General features: G+C 46.2%; 2 protein-coding genes across 4 annotated transcripts in view; one reads left to right on the forward strand and one right to left on the reverse strand.

Annotated features, from left to right (window-relative positions):
• LOC147706042 (putative beta-1,3-galactosyl-O-glycosyl-glycoprotein beta-1,6-N-acetylglucosaminyltransferase 7) overlaps positions 1-12,557 on the reverse strand; it is a 59,462-nt gene extending 46,905 nt beyond the window's left edge. Inside the window, exon 1 of one of the 2 annotated variants that reach the window (XM_086932492.1) lies at positions 12,047-12,557. The gene's annotated coding sequence lies outside the window, so the exon portion shown is untranslated. The remainder of the gene's footprint in view (positions 1-12,046) is intronic. The other variant, XM_086932493.1, reaches the window with a different exon arrangement.
• Positions 1-21,859, forward strand: part of RTF2 (replication termination factor 2) — a 429,729-nt gene that overhangs the window by 236,142 nt on the left and 171,728 nt on the right. The gene's annotated exons all lie outside the window — the stretch shown is intronic.

The raw sequence follows: 21,859 nt of genomic DNA on the forward strand, positions 1-21,859 counted from the left end.
AGGTTCTGCGAGTTTGGTTCGGACCCGTTAATTGTTACCCAAGTAATAACTTATTTCATCTGTATACTTTATTTCTCTAGCAAACCATTTTTGTCTCTCTTGGACGGAGAAATTTAAAAGTCCAGTGTTCCGTCTTAAGTGCACGATCGCATCACACAGAGGTTTCTGTAATCGAGATACAATGGATCAACAAGCACTCATACATGGTGCGACACAACACCGAACGCACTCCATACATTGTGAGACACAAAACCTAGCAATTGTAATTTCAGGCACACACAGCCACAGTGGAAACGTGTGTTCTTATGTAGTGCACTGCAAATGCTATATTAAGCAGTGATCTGCTTAAACTCCCATAGTCTTGGATGTCTGTTTTATCTCAAGAAGGTGAGCTTATTGTTTTTACATATTCCCTGTGCTGGAGTCAATTTGATGAGAGTTGCCTAAAACTTAATGATTCTGCTTAAAATATTAATTTGAGAGTTTTATTTCTCATCTGTTGTAGGTAGGTGTTTTCACCTAGTAAATGAGTTATTACAAAAGTGGTTTTGAAAGGCGCGCGCTTGGCCTCACTCACACCCCATATGCCTGCCAACCCTCCCCCCACGCCTCGCACCAGACTCCCCTGCCGCTCGCCATATGCTCGTTTCTTCCCACTGGCAGCCTGCGGCCACTGATCACGGTAAAGGCTTTGATCTATCTCACACCCCTCTCCCACTCCCTCCTCCCACTTGCTCCTACTGACCATGTAAATGAGATGACACTGGAACAATGGCTGCCTCGCTAGGAATGGCCTTCTGTCGACCCCTTCTTACATCCTCCAGACATGGCTGAGGCAGCTTCTTCCTGCAGTTTGTTCTTTGGGCAAGGGTATACCTGGGTGTGGCAGAGGTGCATGCAGTGTAGGTCCATGCACACCCCAACTTCGCCTTGCTTTGTTGTATTTTTGCATTGTTAATGTTCACATTTGTTCGCAATTCGCCATTTGCCTTTCGTTTCTGTCTCACTCTCTCCTACCCCTTCACTGTCTTGGCCTCTCCACTCTTCCTCTATTTCTGTCTCACTCTCTCCTGCACCTTCACTCTCTTGGCCTCTCCACTCTTCCTCTATTTCTGTCTCACTCTCTCCTGCTCCTTCCCTGTCTTGGCCTCTCCACTCTTCCTTTGTTTCCGTCTCACTCTCTCCTGCCCCTTCACTGTCTTGGCCTCTGCACTCTTCCTTTGTTTCCGTCTCACTCTCTCCTGCCCCTTCACTGTCTTGGCCTCTCCACTCTTCCTCTATTGCTTTCTCACTCTCTCCTGCCCCTTCACTGTCTTGGCCTCTCTACTCGTCCTCTATTTCTGTCTCACGCTCTCCTGCCCCTTCACTGTCTTGGCCTCTCCACTCTTCCTCTATTTCTGTATCACTCTCTCCTGCCCCTTCACTGTCTTGCTTCTGTTTATTGTATTTGCACAAATCTAATATCTTGGTCTATTCCTTTTCAATAATCAGGCATTTTTGTTTATTAGGTGTTAATGTTTTTGATGGGTTTCTTTATAGGCACCTTCTATCTTTCAATCTATCTATCTATCGCCCTCACTCTATCTATCGCCCTCACTCTATCTATCGCCCTCACTCTATCTATCGCCCTCACTCTATCTATCGCCCTCACTCTATCTATCGCCCTCACTCTATCGCACTCACTCAGCACCACCACTCAGGGGCACCACAGCATCAATCTGTGCAACCATTCAACAACAACTGGTTCAAATATGTTCTCTCAATGTCTCAAACTTTATTACAAATGTCACAAAAGATGTTAAGATTTCACTTCTGTTCTTGGATTTTCGACACAATAAAATACACTTAACAATATCTTCGCAAAAGTTATTTACAAAAGTTTAAGCTATTGCTATTATAAATTACAATAACTTGTATTTAAGTATTAATTATTTAAAAAAATTAAAAGACATTGTTATTTGTAATAGCAATACATCTAAGTCACGTAAATACAACACATATTGCATTACAAATGCTATAGGTGTCACATTTGCGAAAGTTATAACTATTGGCATTGTAAATGACAAAGCTACTCATTTAGCTATTTTCAAAACCAACACAGAAATAAAAAAATTGTCATTTACAATACCAATAGCTCAAAATTTCCTAATACGAGACCAATTGCATTGCAAATGCTTGTTTTTTTTTAATTCTTTCTCCCAAATTCATTATATACACAAAACAATGCTTTTTTTCTCATCAACATGCTTTCTTAAAGTATTTTTGTCCGCACTCAAAACACAAGTCAGATCTTTTGGCTGTTACAGTTAATGTTTTTACAACCATTGCTTACTGGGAATAGTTAATTTTTTGCATTTGGGGTAATTTTTTTACTCTAGACTAAATTTGAAAATATTTTATCCCAACTGTAGCCACAGTAAAAGAAAGATTGCTCATGATATTAGAAAGGTCACCTGCAACATCCTCTTCCACATGCTACAAGAATGATAAATTGGATTATCCATTCAGCTGTTGACACATTCACTCATCCACCTTCACACAAATGCTGCAGTACAAGAAAAAAAGTACTTCCACGTATTATTTGGCTTTTTTATGTGATCAGCATCCACCTGTCTTGATTTTTCACAGTGCAGCACACCACTGCTTTTGCACCCGAGCACCACTTATTGAATGACATCTCTCTCTGGGCAACAGAAACATGGAGGCTCCGTTTGTTTTGCATAGGGGACCGAGAAATTCACAAAATACATAATTCCTCGTATTTCTGTCTAGCTTTCTGGAACTTAATGATAGGACCAACCTATAAAGGTCATCTCCGTGGAAAGGCTTTTCCCTGTGGCATAAGGAAAGACTAGACAATTAGCTGTGTGTTCTTTGAGTATATTTTACACCAAAAATGAATTGGTGTGACCTATTATTAAGCTCCTAATTGAAAGAAATGCCTAGGAAATTGTGCACTTCTACCTAATTCTGGTCTGCAACCGGGTTTTCGAGTGGCAGCATGGATGTACACCTCATTCAATCAAAATGTACATCGCTGTGCGTCTTCATTCGCTCAACCTTAAAGATGATGATCTCTGTTGGAGCTGCGGTTTGGTGGCGGGTGATTTTCCTCATATGTTTTATCATTGCTCCTTACTTAAATCTTTTTGGGACCTCATTCAGAAACACTTATCTCTTATTTTTAACATTGACCTCCAACTTTCCTTTCCTTTAATTTTACTAGGTCCCTTGGCTGCTCCTATTCCTCTCCCTTTAGACCCGTTGGAATTACAGTTACTAGATCTTCTCTTGACTGTAGCGGTAAAAATCATTCTTATGGAATGGAAATCCTTTGCGTCTGTCTCTTATCATACGTGGTGGGCGTGGGTTTCCTTTTTACGCAGTGCTCACACCTCGGTTGATCAAGCACACCTTTCGCCTTCCATTTCTAAAGGGGTCTGGACAGCCTTGGACGATTATATGGAGTTGTCCTCGAAAGGGTTGGTCCCTCAGTTCCCTTTTGATTTGTCTGTCTAATTGTTGTCTATTTTTTCTTGTTCTACACTGGGCCAGTCCTGTGGGAATCCTTCTTCTTCTTCTTATTTCCTCTTTCCTGTCCTCTCTTCCCTTTCGTCTTTCTTTTGCTTCTTTCTCTTCTTTCCTCCTTTCTTTCTTTTCTTCTGCTACCTCCCTTGTCCCCATCCTTAAATCAGAAGGTGATACATTTGTTTAGCGAATGCTAATGGTCGAGTACATGTTTGTATTTTTCTCTTGTGTCAAAATGTATCACTTATATTGTATTTGGTTTTATTATTGATATCATTATCTCTCTTAATAAAATCTTCTTGAAATCAAAATGTACATCGATTTTTACTATTAAAAATCATGCTTATGCGCTTATTTTGGATTTAGATTCAGTATAGAACAAGAATAGTATATATTGTACTCATAAAGGGTTCTCCGTGATAAAGGAAATCGGTTTTAACTGTTTACTACAAGTTGAATTTGTTTGTATTTATCCACATGTTTTTTGCTTCTTAAGTTTCAAACTCAGAAATGTAGATAAAGTTTTACAAAAAGTTCTCCCATACAATGGGCAAACCCGGCTAGAAAACCAGCCAAAGTCTGAATGTACATTTTAACTGACATAGAATAAGTCAGATTGCAATTACTCCTTTCTTCCTTCCCAAAGGCCAGGTATTCATCTCTGAAAATTTCCTGGGATTTATAGGCTTAGAATACAATAGTTGCTGGGCCGCCACAGAGATGGCTCCAATCCCATGATCAGAAGAAATAGGACCTCAATATTGGGAACATAGGTCTTACAACTCCGGTCATTTTTGTGGCATTGTCCATCAGGTACCCCTCAACTAAAACTCCAGATGAATGGAATCCTTGTCAGAGTTTTCAGGGTTGGTACAGCTGGCTCTCACTGTGACACCGCTGGCCAGTTAGGTTCCAGTTTAAGAGAATGTAGATGGTCCACAGTTGCATACCATGAGAAGGTTCCAATACATTTTGGTCCACGTGCCGTCTGGTCGTTTTAAGCAAGAAACCCCAGCCCCCAGAATTCCGAGCCATTAGTGAACATCATAACTCTTCTTGGATCAGTGGCAATGCAAGAGCTGCACATAATTTAAAAAAACTAAATTTCTTTAATGCCAGTTCATGGGGTGGTCACAAAAAACATATTTTTTCTTTGTTTAGATTGTGCCCTTGAACTTACCTAATGGTTAGCATATGTGCCTCTTTTACACAGCCTTCTGTTTTAACACTATCACTGCTGCAGCAATTCCCCCTCGGTGCTGCAGATCCATGGAATACATTGTTTCATGACGAGCTCAGCTCGTCATAAGCAAGCGACCAGTGTACTGCATGACGACCTGAGCTCGTCCTGAGCATCGAAGGGTTAAGACGGAGTTGAATTGGCTATCACCTTCTGAGTTTTTGTGTCCAGGCATGTTGTAATTTATTGCATTGCGATACTTATCTAACGCTTAATATCCCTATGTGTACCTCTAATGAGCTTGCCTCTGTGGGTAGCATGCTAACCTGTGTTGGGTGTGTGGTTGGAAGTGTGTTTTTGTTGTTTTGATCCTTTGTTAGAAGTATTCACAAGTTGTGTGTTATGACCTCCGAGTTGCGGTTATCGTGTTATAGCACGCAGCGTTTAGCAGTGTGATGAATTAAGCTGAGAGATAAGCGCACAGGTTATGGTTTTCAGTAAACTAACCTCTTTTAGCAGCTATGCAGGTTCCTTTGTGATATTTGATATGATCCTAATTCACTCAATTGGTTGCTTCACAGGTTTGTCCTTTCTGAGATATATTGTTTAAAGTTTATGGTCCTGAGTAGGCACAGCTTGGAGGGACAAATGGTGGAGAGATCTGCTGGGATAGACTTTGGTAATACTCTCCCACATCTGATTGTCACTGCGAGGTGTGAAGAAGCTGTCTATTGTGTGTTTGTGTGTGTAGGGGAGGTCACATGTTGCAATCAAGGCAGCTGCACACATTTCATCCCTCCAGGGTTGGATAAGTCCGTGTCATTGAGTCGTATAACGAATGGCCTCCTTTGGCATCTTTTATATGCAATTAAGATTGGAATGTGCCACATAGCGGTGTGCAGTTTCATGTTATGGGAGCTCTTCTAAGTGCGTTTGACCTCCCAATAAAATGTAGCAGCTAGTGCTCCTTTCTCGCCTAAGACCGGATTGTCTGCTTGGTAGATTCAGCAAAATCATACACAGGTAGATTCTCATTCATTATTGGGCACAAATAACTCTGGGCAGAACACTACGCTACGCTCGCGAGTGTGCCTAGTTTGCTTAACTACGTGCTACGCGAATTGCATGTAGCAAGTGCAAAAACACGTAGCTTAGCGGCATCTTTTGCTCGCTCTGGGTTTTCAACGTCAAGTTGGTTACTGTGAGCGAGCAAAATCAGCATCCTGGCGAGACTTTTTCCTCGTTCGTGATCCACAACATCAAGTTGCCGATCGCGAGCATAGAAAATAAACCTCCCGGCGAGATTCTAAACACTAGAAGGTCAGGTTTCTCATTGCGAGTGGCCACGTATGCTCGCGATCAGAAACTACCAGTCCGCGTTGAGAAAGCTGCAGCCCAAGTACCAATCTTCTCTAATGACAGAAAACTACCGCTTGCACTGTGCAAGATGCCATTTGCAATGATTGCACAGTGTGGACAAGCATCCTGCACTGTGCAATCAGTGCGAACAGCATTTTCCCTAGCGCACTACGCAGTTCGCGTAGCTTGTGTAGTGCAAAGTGCACTTCGCGTAGCTATGCGTAGCGCTACTAAACAAACTACGCCCAGGCTTATGCACAGATCGAAAGAGAACTTTAATTACTGCAGGTCTTTAAAGCTTTTACAAATTTGTCAATTTCGATCTTTGAAGTTACACGGAGACAGTGGCAGCTGGCATCTATGGGTGTATCGGTTGTGCGCGATAAAATATATGTTCAAAAATAACTTTCCTGGAGAAGAACATGATATTCTCCGGTGTGGGCGTCTTCTTCATTCCACCGCAGCCCCCAGGAAACTCATTTAACCAATCCTGGAGCTGCTCACATGCAGCATGTGCAAAAACCACAGTTGATGGACAGAATGCAGAACAATGTCAAACATTCACCCTAGTACAGAGATCTGGGCCTAAATCCATCGTTTTTTTGCACTCCACACCACCCCAGTTCAGACATGGCCATATGCAAATCAGCCTTGACCCTGGGCCTCATGGGAACAGTCCAGCCCGAACTGCCAAGCCATGCCTTCCCTGGACCGGAAACAAGCTTCCGAGGACCGGTTTCTGGCATTCCAGCTGTCTCAAGCCCGGCTTGCTTGAATCCAGTGGTGTGGAGAGCATGGGACTCATGTCTGAGCATACCCATCCCACTCGGGGTGACAAATGCAAAAACCACAGTTGATGGACAAAATGCAGAACAATGTCATGCATTCACCCCAGTACAGAGATCTGGGCCTAAATCACATGCAGCATGTGAGCAGCACCCTTATTGGAGGTAGCTCCCTCACTCTGCGCTCCCCAGCGCTCTGGAGGCTTGCTCTTACTGAGAGGTTTAAACTGCGCATTTGTGCTGCCTGTAGCAAGACGGCTGGCCAAAAAGACATGCGCACTTTAAACGGGTGCAAAAGGCGCCTACCCTCCTCCCTGCTGCTGTCACTCAGTAGCTGCCAGCCCTGTCCCGATCCTTTGTTTGGGACGGAGAAATGAAAAATAAAATGGTAATTGATTACCATTTTATTTTTCATTTCCTGGGCTTTGGTGTTAATGTAAGTGGGGTGACGTTCCTCCTCTCCAGCGGATGAGCCCCCCCCCTTCACAGAGGGTGCAATATGTGAGGAAGTGAAATATTGCAACAAGTTCAAGCACTTGGCTGACGCCTTGGTCAGATGACAGAGAAGCGTTTGGGCGGGATATCGCTGTGGATTAACGTCTTTGGTGGTAAACTTACAAGTGCCTTGTGAATGGACAACCATGTGTAAAGCACAAATTATCTGTTGAGGAGGTTACGTGTGAAGTCTGAGGTAAGATGGTCTAGGACTCTAGGTAATAACTGGGGATTTAGACCGATTGAACTTAGTCTGATAAGACACCAGGTACATTTGAATTGTGACCTGCATGCGAGTGCATCAAGGTGGTTTTGAAAAGGTGTCATGAACATTGCTGAAAATGATGCCTTTAAAATGTGAGCCCACGTGCATTTACTTTTTATTTAAACTCAAGTCAGATACTATGCACATATTACTACTTGTCTTCTAATACATTTAATTTCTTTCCTTGTCAATCTGTGCTTTTTTGTTCTATTTTAATCATGGTTGCTCTGATTTGCCCCCAAATCTTGGCACATTCAATAGTGTATAGAGTTCATGCTTTTCATGATATTGGCTTTTAACTTAACATAAGAAATATGCAATGGTATCGAAGCACAGTGGTGTGCTCCAGTGATATTTATTGTGCAGTTGAACAAGTTCAACCAGGCGGATGCATTGAACATTTTGACCCAGCAGTTCATTTTGGCATGCACCCCAATAAGGGGAATCCTTAAACCGAGATAATAAAATGATTATTCTCAAATAGGCATAGGTGAGTGGGTTATGCCTCAAGGCACGTAATCGTGTCTCAGCGAACGTGATGGTGACTCACACTATCAAGCTCCGGTCTTCTTAGCAGTAAAAATGCTTTCCCTTAGAGAATTGGCTCCAGTGTTGTGGTGCAATATAGTTGGCCTTGGTGATGAGCTTTCTTTGTAAGGCAACTATAACTACTCATTCAGCCATTTCTAATCCTATTTATTGGCAATATTCCTGTATAGCTGTTGATGGTCACTGCCAGATCAGACGAAGGGCTGTAGTGAAAAACAAAATCAGATCTACATAAATGTTTATGTTGGCCTCGCAATGCATATGGTAACTAGAATATGGCCATGGGGCTTTCTTGGTAGGGTGATGGCAGCCTGTTCTGTATGGGGCCCCCACGTGAAATTGTAGACCTGGGTCCATGCAAAAATGTTTCCTAAGCCTGGATATAAGATGGATGCTATGGAATCCCACCGCATCTTTGTCATTCTGTGTTTCATTTCCATTTTAGTTTAAAGATGTCAGCCAGAACTTCCACCAGTAGGGTAGTATAGTACACGAGCGTTGAGGGGAACATGCTCTTTCACTTTATCTCCATCCTGAGGGAACCGACCATTAGTTTGTAAGCACCTCTGGTGTGGACAGACACATCTTTGTACTAATGCACTGTTGAAGACAGTATCCACAGGGGATTAATACTGCACTACCTTTTATTTACAGTAGTAGAAGCTTTTGTTACTGTAATAAGAAAATAAGGCAGACACGTACAGAACTACATGTGCCTAAAAAAACAGAGGATGTTCTAGCAGTCACTGCGTGTCAGAGTCCAACCGGAAACACCATACTCTGCCGACCATTCAGAACAAACTGAATAACTTTTTACTTGACGATCCTGAAAGCACTTTGGGGTCTTTTTAGGGTTATGAAGTGCTATACAAATGTTACCATGCCTTATATGTTAAATTCTTACCAGATTTACCCTACTTTAATAGATCTGGTGCGGTCATGTCTGGATTCCCCCTCATCCTTAAGCTTCTTAAGTGATACACACATATATAGAGCATATAAACCAAACATGGAGGCACATTGGTATATAGAGCTTCATTTAGAGTTTGGCAGACGGATTACTCAGTGACAAACATGACGCGTATCCCGTCTGCCATTAGATATAATCTGACGGAGTAACCCAGTCGCCAAACTCTAAATCGGGCACATAATCTTTTTTAAATGTATGGTTTTTAGACTGCATGTTTTAGTGTAATAAGCTGTAGCATTCCAGGGCTCTCCTTTCACACAGGGGTTTGATATCCTAATTAATTGAATTGGACTTAAGTCGAAATCTCTTTTGTCTGCTGAACACTAACATCCTGCATCCTAAACGCGGACTGAGGCTAAACATGATGCCACTGAATTAGGAGGCAGGTGGACCAAATTATATGACGAGGAAAGGCAGATGAGATGGCTAATATATGGCTATTATATGGCACGTGCTTCCGTTAAAAATGTAGGATTGGAGATATTGGACCTACAAAGAGGTACGATACATCTGTGATTCTTAAATGTGAAAGTGCTGTTGAAATAAAAGTAGTTCAGAGAAAGTGGCTAGGATGTCATCAAGACATTGTATTCACAGTGAAGCTAACATCTCATCTGCCCACTTTGAATTCCATCCAGGCATTTATATGTTGTGTTTCCTTCTTCAGACAAAGGCCCCTTGACAGTTTATCAAATAAGGAAGTTTACACTATTACGACACAGCTGCTTAACTGGCAGTTTGCGTGATTTGGAAGCTAAAGGGAAGCGGTTAAATCCCCTGCGTCTGGCACAGCATTGCACTCTGTGTGCCACAGTTTTCATAAATTTTGATTACATTGAGCTAGAAATAAGTTTTGTTAAAATGTGCAAGTTGTGCAGCAGGAGATGAAATATGTGGTGATAACATCAAGAGCTGTTGAGCTCACAGTCACTCTTGAGACCGAGGGCCACCTGCCCCTGGACTCGCTGCTGTTGATACATTTTGCTGTCAAGGCAAATAAAACTAACTGTTTCGAGGACACACTAGCAAAGCGCTGGAGAAATACGTAGGGCCAACAGCCATGCTGCCGCCCTTCAAAATGGTGTGCTCAGAGCCGGATGCCGGCCACATCCATATGGAATAGCTGGGACAGGAAGAGACTGGTCCATTGAGGGGAGTTGAGCCTCAATAATCTTAGATTTAATTATATTATTTTATATGTAGTGTGACCGTAGTCCGGATGGACATCGAAGCAATTCTGCAGTCACAAAACACTAGAACAGGCCACAAGGTTGTTGATACAAATCAGCAGGATGCGTGTACTGTTTGGCTCATGCTTGAACAGCCTTGTGCTGACCTCTCTACGTTGACAGCACCACAGTAGATGCTGACATTGCTGAGTGTGCATTCAATCAGGGCTGCTGGGGGTGCATTTAATCGGAACTCTCCTTGACTTTTCTTTGAGAGTTGAGTGCAGGAGGCTGCCATGTGCAGCATATTCTGGTGCCCTCCAGAACACCAGGCAGCTGCAGATTGAAAGCAAGACTGAATAATTATGATAATGTATTAGCAAGCAACTGAGATCATGCGCTCTGGGGCCTCCCACATCCTGTTTGGTACAGTCTGGTCCCACAGTGCACTTCCGTTTCTGGTGCTTTGCAGCAGTTTTAAGACTATCTATAGTACTCCTTGCTCAAATGGGTGTAATTTCTGATATTTATATGTTTCCCTGATCTTCATTGCTTGATTTTGCTCACGAGAAAGTGTCCCTCATAGTCGTTGAAAGTCACTCATAATTACATTGAAGTAATAAAAATGTCACATAGGAAATCTGAAACCTTGACAGCTATGCTCATGTTATCTGCCAAACTGGAAGATCGGCCAACCGATTGGCTCCTTAGTGTAGTGCTCTGAAATCTACAAAAAAGACACCTACAGCGGTGATGTCTGAAAAATGTGCTCCAGAATTATGAACACCTACTATAATCAACGCTCATATGCTGGCAGTGTTCATGCCCCAAGGATAACCAGACCGCAGTTGTGAGCACAACGCTCACTCCTGTAAGAAGCAAGCTTCCATTGCTCAGGGGGCTTGAATCCGCCTATGAACTCCCTCATACAGCACTCTGACGTATGATCACTCAATAACACGTAAACAGAAAAGTAAATTAAATGTAGTCAAAGGTGTTTCTTTCAGCTGTACTGTGACCCCCAGCCTCGGGTACATGGTACGTGAATGTATGGGAAGTGGCCGTCCCTGTGAGTGTGGTATCGAGCACTGGTAGGTGATGAGCACTGCTGTTAGTGTGGCTGAATTGGCAAATGTTCCGCAGCACAGACTATGTAGTGTGCCTGATCTATCTATTCTAAATATGAATATTTACAAACTTCCGTCGGAAAACCTCATAGGCGTAAAAAAAAAAGTTTGGTTCTGCATTTTTAAAATTTATTTCAAAGCACTAAGTCAGCTTTCAAGTTTAAGCGCTTACTTTCTGTTTACAAAATAAAGCAGTTAGTATTGCTTCCAGGTACCCGAGTCCATTGTCAAGGACATTTAGGAGTACGTGTAAGTAGTACTCCTGTAGGACTCGATTGCCAAGTTCTTGAATGTCTTTGTAAATTAAATCCCAAAACATTTAAAATGGCAGTGTGCAGGGAACATTCACATACTTAGTACAGATAGAAAGAACCGTGCGCCTTCATGAATAGAGTGGAAGTCAATGCACAAAGGCTTTTATGGTACCCGAAGTCGGACTATAAGTGGCCCATGGGCGTCTCTCTGTTCGCTTACTTATACACCTGTCTCTTCCCCCACACCTCCGTCTCTGCGCCACACACCTCACACTCCTCTCGCACTCAGCCCCCAAACCTCTCTCTCTTGCTCACACGGACGCGTTTCTCTTGAGTCGCGCCACTCTCCCTCCCCACCCTCTTACCTTGCATGAGAAATCTGCTGGAGCCAGGGGTTGTCAGTAGCACTGTGAGGTCGGCGGGCGGTGGGACGACGGTGGATGCCCTTCGGTCCAGCCGGCACGCAGCCCGTATGTACACGCTGCGGCGAAGCGTGGAATTCAATCAGTTAAACATTAACCCTCGCCCCGTTGTTAATCATAACACTTTCCCTCACTTCCCGCGGTTGACCCATATTGTGTTCTGTGTGGAATTTGATTTTTTTCCTCCCTTTTCTTGTCCGGTGACCTCTGTGATGTGCAATGCCCGAGCGGGACGCCCGAGCAGGCGAGCTTCGAAGGGACGCCTGCTGAGAGGAAGTAGGCCCTGCGCCTGCTGCAACCTGTAGGTCCTGGCAAGGGATATTCTCCTCCGGCAGATAATCGGCACGAATGCCGGGCGCGGGCGGCGGCTGCTGTTTTCTTTGCAGCGTGAGCGTCGAACCGCTGCAGCTCATTAGGGAGCCGTAGAACAAACTGAAACAACCTTGGGCTTAACAACCCCCACAGGGAGGCGCCTGCCGTTCTGCCTGTGACAAACGCAGGTGGCAGGCCACCCCCTGCTCTTGGATATTTGCTTATTTATTTTTGACTTGTTTTAAAAAGCGCAAGCCGGGCCTCCAATGGTGTCGGTGCTCTGTGCGGTGGGTGGGTGGGGGAGCGGATGCGGTGTAATGGCCCCAGATGACGACTTTGAAACTAGGGAACCTGCTGAATTTCAGCGTCCTCTCAACATTGTGTGATTCTGGGCAAATCTCTTCATCTCGCGGTGCCTAAAAAATTAATGTGCCCTTGTGTAAGGTAACTGGTGCCCTTGGTCCAGTACCTTAGGGTTGAGATCGCGCTGTATACAATTGCAAAAAAAACCCAAGCACTTTTCAATGCAATAGGTCTCGTATTTGCAAGCTAACTATTGGCATTGTAAATGACAATTCCTTTTATGTATGCGTATTTTAAAAGCAACACATATATGAAAGGCATTGTCATTTTGAATGGCTATAGCTCAAACTCTCGCAATTGCGGGTACACTCTAATAGTGACTGCACACCTTTCTTTAGACGCTGCTCGCCTTATGCAGGTTACAGCGAGCAGCACCGAAAGAAAGGGGCATGGCCAACATTAAAGTGAAAGCATGTATGGTGCGCTTTAACCTAAAGCAAAAAAAAAATACAGTTATGGGGTTATGTAGCGTGGCTGCTAAAGTGAAAGTGCCCCACACTGTTCATTAAATAAATAAATATGTGCGGCAGCTAAAGTGAAAGCGGCCTGCGCTGTACATTAAATAGTTATGTAAGCGTGGCCGCTAAATTGAAAGCAGCCCGCACTGTAAATTAAATACGCGCGTCCGCTATAGTTAGAGCAGACCTCGCTATAATTTAAAAACAAATATAAAAGCAGGCGGCCTGCTGATTTGTCGTCGGTGGAATAGGGAAAGATCATTAAAGAAAATAGTGCTCACCGACTTATAAAGCAGACCGTGTAACAACACAAGTAAAAAGTCCACCCGTTTGGGCGGTTACAAATGCAGACAAGGTGGTACCAATAAGGGACTACTATGTTTATTTACAAATGATTTACAAATGAAAAGCAACAATTTTGCAGCAACAGTTACAGGAACCAATTGAAAAGATGGTCAGGAAATTGGCGTAGCTTCTAAGCTGTACCTCAGTACATTATGCCTCGGAGAGCTGCGCACGCGCTGCCGAGGCTCAACCTAATAATCAAGGTGGAAAACTATGGTAGATGGGTAACAGCTGGTATTATTTCTCAGGTGGTATAAGCTCACTCTGTCCAGCTCGGGAGGTTGATCGACCCTAGTGGACCCGTCGTTTAATAATCAACACAACATGAACATCATGCATTTCGGGGAATAACTCTCACTAGGAAATGTTACTACCAGTACTAGGCTCAACTGTGTTGAAATGACATCCATTTTATGCACACTTGGGAGAGATTCTATTCTAACTTGTCCCACATCTCCCACCCATCCCACCTCAGCACCCTTATGCGGTGCAACACATTGTCAACCCCATGCCACCCTAGCAATTCTTAGAATTCAATGCCACACAGTTATAGGGTACACCCCACGTCACAACGATATTAGAAATCTGTACATATAAAAAATTGTAACACTTTAGCAGCACTGCGGGCCAAGGCCTCATGGGTAAAACCAGTGTCAAACTAAGTGTTCTTCTGGCAAGAAATCAATGTGTAAGGCACCACCGCCGGTCAGTGTGTGAATTACAGGTGCTCTGCAGACTGTCACTCCCACATACACTTACTGCACCAATAAGTGGTACAACAGATACAAGGCTGGTCCGTACAGAAGGTGCTCAGACACAGCACTGTAATCCGGTGCAACTTATACCCAGCAGGTCAATGGATAGCTCACTGCAGCCCCCATGGCACAAGCATCATACTTAGTCAGAGTACCAGGAAATTAGGTGGGGGTAGGTAACTGCAGAGTCCCCAGAGCCCCACCCTGAGCCCCACCCTGAGCCCCACCCTCTACAACGTCTACATGGCCCCTCTCTTGACCATCGTCAGGAACTACACACTCAACATAGTCTTCTTCGCCGACGACACCCAACTGATCCTCTCCCTCACCAACAAACCCTCAACCACCAGCAACAACTTCCACATCAGGACGAAGGCTGTTGCCACCTGGATAAAAAATAGTTGTATCAAACTTAACTCTGAAAAGACCGAAGTCCTTATCCTGGGACCCACTTCCTCAGCTTGCGATTACTCCTGGTAACCCTCCTCATTGGGAACCCCCGACCACCCTCACCGACCACGCACACAACCTCTGCCTCATACTGGACTCCTCACTCACAATGAACCACCAGATTATCGCCATCTCCTCATTATGCTTCTACACGCTTCTCCTGCTTCAAAAGACATTTAGATGGATCCCCACCAAATCCAGAAAAACGGTCACCCCTGGCACTCATCAACAGAAGACTCTGCTACGGCAATGCACTCTACGCCGATGTCTCCCAGAAACTCCTCAGGAAACAGAACGTTCAAAATACCGCAGCCAGACTGGTACTTGACATCCCCCACAATATAACTGAACACCTCCTAGAACTCCACTGGCTCCCAGTAAAAAAAAGAATCATTTCAAGTTCCTCACGCACACCTACAAAGCACTCCACCACACAGGACCAGCATACCTGAATCACCGCCTCTCATTCCACATACCCACTAGACACCTCTGCTCCGCCCTTGCCATTGTCCCTCGGATCCACAAGACTAGAACCGGAGGAATATCCTTCTGTACTTCACCACCAAGATTGGAACATCCTGCGACTCCACCTCCGACAATCCCCTTTGCTGAACCAATTCAGAAAGGATCTCAAGACTTGGCTTTTCAACTGAACCCAGGCGCTTAGACGGATCAGTAGCCCCCATGCCTTGAGACCCTCAGGGTGAGTAGTCGCGCTTTACAAACCCTGATTGATTGATTGACAGCTGGACTAATTAGGAGGCAGTCATCAAAGGGGGGTTTGGCAGCCACTCTTGAAGTTCATCCACAGGATCTGAACAGAAGTGGGCTGAGGGCAATAGTCAGTCACTCAAAAAGGGTCCCACAAGGGCCTTCCAGCACCAGCCCAGTTCGGCAAAGCACAGGGCGGTCACACAGTCTCTTGACCCGCTTCTGATTGCTCTCGCAAGCGTTCCTTCAGTCCAGCCAATCACTCTCACTACCCCTGCCCAAGTAGTGCAATGCTACCTGGCAACACGATGTTCTATGAGGATGGGTGAGGTGAGGGCAGTCGGTCTGCCGTACTGAGGGCCAAAAAGAGAACAGTCAATGAATGGGGAAGAAGCAGGGGAGCCTTTTAAAGAAGGAGGCAGCCCATCAAGTACATGTCGATAAGAGTCACACTGAGGCAATCCAGGCACAACATCTGGTGCGCGTTGATATGAGTTGAACCAGACTCTGTGTCCTCCCGGAGAGGAAGGATGTGGTCCAGTCGAGGGCTTTCTCTCATATTCCGGCCTCTTGGAGACGTGTCTTTAGTGTGCGGTGGCAGACCGTGTTGAAGGCGGCTGACAGGTCCAGGAGGATGAGGGCAGTTGTCTCACCGTTGTCTAGTTGCATCCTGATGTCTTTTGTGATGGCGATGAGGGCTGTCTCTGTGCTATGGTTTCTTCGGAAACCGGACTGGGAGGGGTCCAGGATGTTGTTATCCTTGAGGTGTTGGGTCAGTTGTGTGTTGACGACTTTCTCGATGACCTTCGCCGGGAACGGGAGTAGGGAGATGGGCCGGAAGTTCTTGTGGTCATTGGGGTCTGCCTTGGGCTTCTTGAGGAGGGCGTTGATCTCGGCGTGCTTCCAGCCCTCCGGGTAAGTGGCTGTCTCGAAGGAACAGTTGATTACTTTCCGGAGTTGGGGTGCCATGATTGCATCTGCTATGTTGAATATGTGGTGTGGGCAGGGTTCTGATGGGGATCCTGAGTGGATGGCGTTCATGGTCTTGCGTGTTTCGTCATCGTTTACGTTGGTCCAGGCAGTTGGCACGGGTGGTGATCGCCGGATGGGTGGTGTCTGGCGTAGTCGGTGTGGTCGTGGTGTTGAAGCTGTCATGGATGTCAGCGATCTTGCGGTGGAAGAAGGTGGCCAGAGAGTCGCATAGTTCTTGTGAGGGCAGGATGTCGTTGGTTATAGCGCTGGCGTTGAAGAGTTCCTTGACGATGCTGAAGAGTTCTTTGCTATCGTGTGTGTTGTTGTCCAGCCGGGCTTTGAGGGAAGATCTCTTGGCTGATCTGATGAGGTGGTGATGTCTGCGGGTGGCGTCCTTGAGGGCGGAGTAGCTGTCTGCTGTTTGTTCGTGGATCCATTTCTTTTCCAGTTTCCGGCAGGTACGTTTGGACGTCTGGAGTTCTTCGGTGAACCAGGTGGCTTTCTTGCTGGTGCGACTGTTGGATGGTTTCTTGGGCGGGGCGAGGGTGTTGGCGCAGTCGTCGATCCAGTGCCTGAAATTGCGGGCGGCGGTGTCTGGGTCGGTGGGTGGGTGGGTTCTGGGCGAGGGTGTCAGCAAGCTGGTCCTCAGTGACCTTGCTCCATCAGCGGCGGGGAAGCTGTTGGGTGTGATGGTGCGTGGTGGGTTTCTTGTAGGTGAAGTGGATGCAGCTGTGATCCGTCCAGTGGAGTTCAGTGGTGTGGTCGAAGGAGACGCGGGTGCTCGTGGGGAAGATGGGGTCAAGCTTGTGGCCGGCGGTGTGGGTGGGAGTGGTGACCAGTTGTCTGAGACCGAGGTTGGCGAGGTTGTCGGTCAGGGTGGCGAAGTTGGTGGTGTTGTTGTTCTCAAGGTGGAAGTTGAGGTCCCCGAGGAGGATGTAGTCCGTGGATGCGAGTGCGTGGGTGCTGGCGAGGTCTGCAATGGAGTCACTGAACTGTGGCCGGGGTCCGGGGAGGGGTCTGTAGACGAGGGTTCCTCTGAGGGTAGTGTTGGGGTCGGTGTGGATCCGGAAGTGTAGGTGCTCAACAGTGCTGAGGATGTCGTCTGCGTGAGTGGAGACCTTGAGGGAGGACTTGTGGATGATGGCTATTCCCCCTCCGACTCCGTTGGTGCGGTCTCTGCGAGAGATCTTGTAGCCGTCCGGGGTGGCTATTGCGATGTCCGGTGCCGAGGAGTCGTTCCACCAGGTCTCGGTCAGGAAGGCAACGTCTGGGGCGAAGGTGTCGAGTAGGTCCTAGTGCTCGCCGGCGTGTTTGCGTTCGGAGCGGGTGTTCAGGAGTATGCAACGGAGGTGGTTGGGTCCGGTCCTTGGTGGTTTGGTGGTTCTGTCGCAGGTGAGGCTGCAGTTGCGGCAGGAGAAGGGTCCTTGGGTACGCTTCGGGGCAGCCTGGAAGCAGGTTTGATGTCGTCCGGCGTTGAGTGTGTGGAGGGTGCTGTGTCGTAGCGGAGTCTGGCGTCGTGGTGGTCGCGGGGTCCAGGGGTTCTGGCGCTGGGCGCAGTCCAGGCGCCTTCGGCACGCACGCTGCGCGCTTCCGCTGCGCGGCCTCCATAAGAGCGAGAGAGAGAGGGAGGAGCAGCTGGGAGGCGGGAGCGGGGTGGAGAATCGGAATGCAGGGGGGGGCGCAGGGGTGTAGCGGCGTGAAAGGACGGCGAGGATCAGCATGTGAGCACCGGGGGGAAACCCAAAAGGAGGAGGAGAAAAACAGTTAGCCAGGCAGTTGGGGGGACAAAACAGGGAGCAGGAACCAGGAACACAAGTCACTAGGCACAAGCAGCTGGTAGCCGTGTAGTGGCGAGGGGAGCGACCTTCCTGCGAGCAGGGTCAAAGGTCGCTACCACTAACCAACTGTAAACCCTAAACTTTTTTACCACCCTTTACTGCAACCTTCCCCTTAACCCTAAAATTAGCCTTAGCACCCTTTACCAATACCCACCCCAAACCCTTAAATTACCCTTACCACCCTTAAACCTTACAATTACACTTACCATCCTTTGCCACTACCTACCCATAAACCCTAAAATTACCCTTATCACCCTTTACCGCTACCGAATCCTAAACTCTAAAGAAAATAGCCATACAAGCCTTTACACTACCTATCCTTAAACCCGAAATTATATTTAATACGACAATACCCAGTGGCACTCGCCTCACTGTAGTTATACCATAGGAAATACCTTTTTTGTTTGCTAGTAACTGAGGCGACGTTTGAGGAATCTTTATAAAACCTTGCACAAAAGTGCTCTTTTCTGCCTACCTTTTTCTCCCAGGTGCTAGCGGGATACGGCAGTGCTCCCACCTCGGAGCAACAGCTTTTGTTTTTCACCTGCTCGGCGGAAGCATTTTAAGTTTCCCTGTATGCAAGAGCATCGGATGGAGCACATAAGACTTTCCTGTACACGCTCTTGTGGGAAGGGAAACAACGGTGTACCGCCACATTTTTTAAAAATCTGCTTCTGGATCCTCTGCGACGCCACTTTAACACCTTGGCTGCTAATGGTTTTCCCCTCCAGTGCTGATGATTATCGAACCCCATTGTTCATGACGAGCTCAGCTCGTCATAAGCACAGCTCCACTGTGCCTCATGACGAGCTGAGCTCGTCATGAGCAGGGAAGGGGTTAAAATAAAATTAGGTCGTGGCCTTGGGGACCTTCTCACCCACCAGACCAGGTTGATGTAGTGGCAGCCAATCAGATCTCATCTAGAGATCTGCTGGTTCTGTGGCATGAAATATCTATTTTTTAACATTAATTTCTCAAACTACTTAATGTAATCACACCAAATCACAAAAGCACTCTTTCAAGGTCTTGCTTTGTGCCAAATTTGGTGTAATTCTGTTCTGCAGATTTGGCTGTTGCTGTGTCTTAATCTGTCTACAGAAAATGAATGTGGAAATGGTTTTTGGAACCTTCCCCCTTTTCTTGGCTCTCACTTGATGGATCACCCTGAAACTTTCCAGGAAGGAGCAGAGGTGGAAGAACTTTTTTGGGTACGTTTTGTGAAGATTCATCAAATGTGGTCAAAGATGTGAGCAAAGCAAAAAAAGCTTTTCCAATGGAAACATGGTAATCACTAGCACTACCCAGTAGAGGCTGTGATATATTTATATAGAGAGAGAGGTATTACCTACTAGCGGTCACCAATAGGTAGTTATTTTGTTTTGTTTTTTAAATCTTTTTATTAAACAATCTCGACATGATGGTACATGGTCACAATGATCAGTGGGCAGGGTACATCAAGTCACAAAGGAAATAACATAATTCCAGTAAATGAGGTTGGAGGAAATCACGGGGAGGGAGAATCTTCGTTGTCTAGTTCTTGAGGGGGGAACAGATATCTCCTCGGTAGGCATTCCAACGGGCCCATATTTTAGACCATTTCCGGGGGCACCCTGTGCCACATATACTGTTTTTTTCATGCAACATACTCCAATCGAGATCTTTTTCCCAGTCGGTTACAGTAGGTACATGTGCGGACCCCCAGAGTTGAGCTATATTTCTCTTGGCAAGCATGCAAGCGAGAGTGACCCATTGTGTTGCATATGTGTTGCGATCAGTAGGCTCCAAGACATTTAAGAGGCACCTGAATGTCAGCGGTTCGATTACGACACCCAACGATTCACTCATGACCACATGAATTGCTCGCCAGAATTCTTGTATTAGGTCGCACTGCCAGAGCATGTGCATAAAGGTACCTGTGTGAGTGCATCCCCGTCTACAAGAGTCATCAGTCAGCCCACCCATGTGCACTAATTGGGGTCCAGTCAAGTATACCCTGTAAAGGATTTTTAATTGCACTAGGCGGAGTCGCGCCGGAATAGCAATCCTCCGGAGAGACGAGACTGCCGTCTGCCAGTCCTCATCGTCTAGTTCTATCCCGTCATTAGTCCATTTATCACGAAGTGCTAGTAGAGGGTCTACCATATTATTTAGTAGCTTACGATAGGTAAGGGAGATGGCTTTCTCAGGCAGATGGCCATCTAATAGTCTGTCTTCTAGAGGGGAGCTTTCCGGAAAAGTTGTTCCACGGGGCAGTGTTGTGGTTAGTGTATGTCGAACTTGGAGGTAACGGAAATGCTCCGAGTTCGCGAGGGAGTATTGATTCTGTAATATGGCAAATTATTTCACACCATCTGCACTCCAAAGGTCCTTGATGTGGGAAATACCAATTAGGTCCCACTTGTCGAAACCCTTGGAATTTCGCAAGTCTCCCCGTTTTTGAGAATCCCACAACGGTGTGGCAAGAGTCAAATCAAGGAGATTTGGTTGCTATGTGCCAGATTTTAACTGTATGGCGCGTAGGGCCAGTGAGTGGGAATCTACCTGGATTGGAGCATAATGCACGGGCAAAAGATCCATTTGGGAGGATCCATTGGTCCATATTAAAACCGGGATCGTCTGGGCGAGAGTAGGTGCAATGGTTGACGGAAGTGCGGTGTGCCGCCCAATAGTACTTCCTGATGTCCGGCAATCCAATACCGCAGTCATACCAACCGAGAGTACACTTTTTCATGGCTATGTGTGGTCGTCCAGTCCACAGAAGGTCTCTCTGGAGTCCCTCGATATCTTTGAAATATGCATTAGGGACAGGATCAGCGGAGCTTTGGAGGGCATAGAGGAATCAAGGGAGAGATAATTTTAAAAAAAAGCTGCTTTACCTAAAAGAGAAAGTGGGAGTGTTTTCCAATGCGTGATGTCGCTACGGGGGGCAAAGTTATGGTCCTGTTTGACCTACCGGTCAAGGGAGATGTATATAACCAGGTATCGAAAGCCTTCAGAGACGATGGGTACAGGGCAGCCGTGGGGTAACGGAGGAGGATCCCTGTGAAGAACATAGAGGAGGGATTTCTGCAAATTCACCCGTAATCCGGAATACCTGCTGATGGCGGCAAGGACATCCAATACGGCGATGAGGGAATTATTGGGGGATGTCAAAGAAGGATGTCGTCCGCATACAAGGAGATACTGTCTTCCAGTCTGTCCACCATCGTATCCCTCAGATCACGATGTCCTTTCGGATCCATGCTGCAAGGGGTTCAAGGGCTAGGGCGAACAGTAACTGGAAAAGGGGGCACCCCTGACGGGTACCCCGGCTAAGTTCTAATGCGTCATACTTCCTGATATTAACAACGAAGTGGGCCATAGGTCTGCTATATAACAGGCGTACCCACTGGCAGAAGACCGGACCAATCCCATTTTACCAAGCACTGTGAAGAGATAAGGCCACTCAATTGTGTCAAAGACCATAGTGGCATCAAGTGAGGATATGACCGCATCCTCCTCTATGGTAGAGGCCCTGCCCAGCACACCGTGCAGTCTGCTCAAATTCAGGGC

This window comes from Lissotriton vulgaris, chromosome 7 (assembly GCF_964263255.1).
Source record: "Lissotriton vulgaris chromosome 7, aLisVul1.2, whole genome shotgun sequence".
In the NCBI taxonomy this organism is placed as follows: Eukaryota; Metazoa; Chordata; class Amphibia; order Caudata; family Salamandridae; genus Lissotriton; species Lissotriton vulgaris.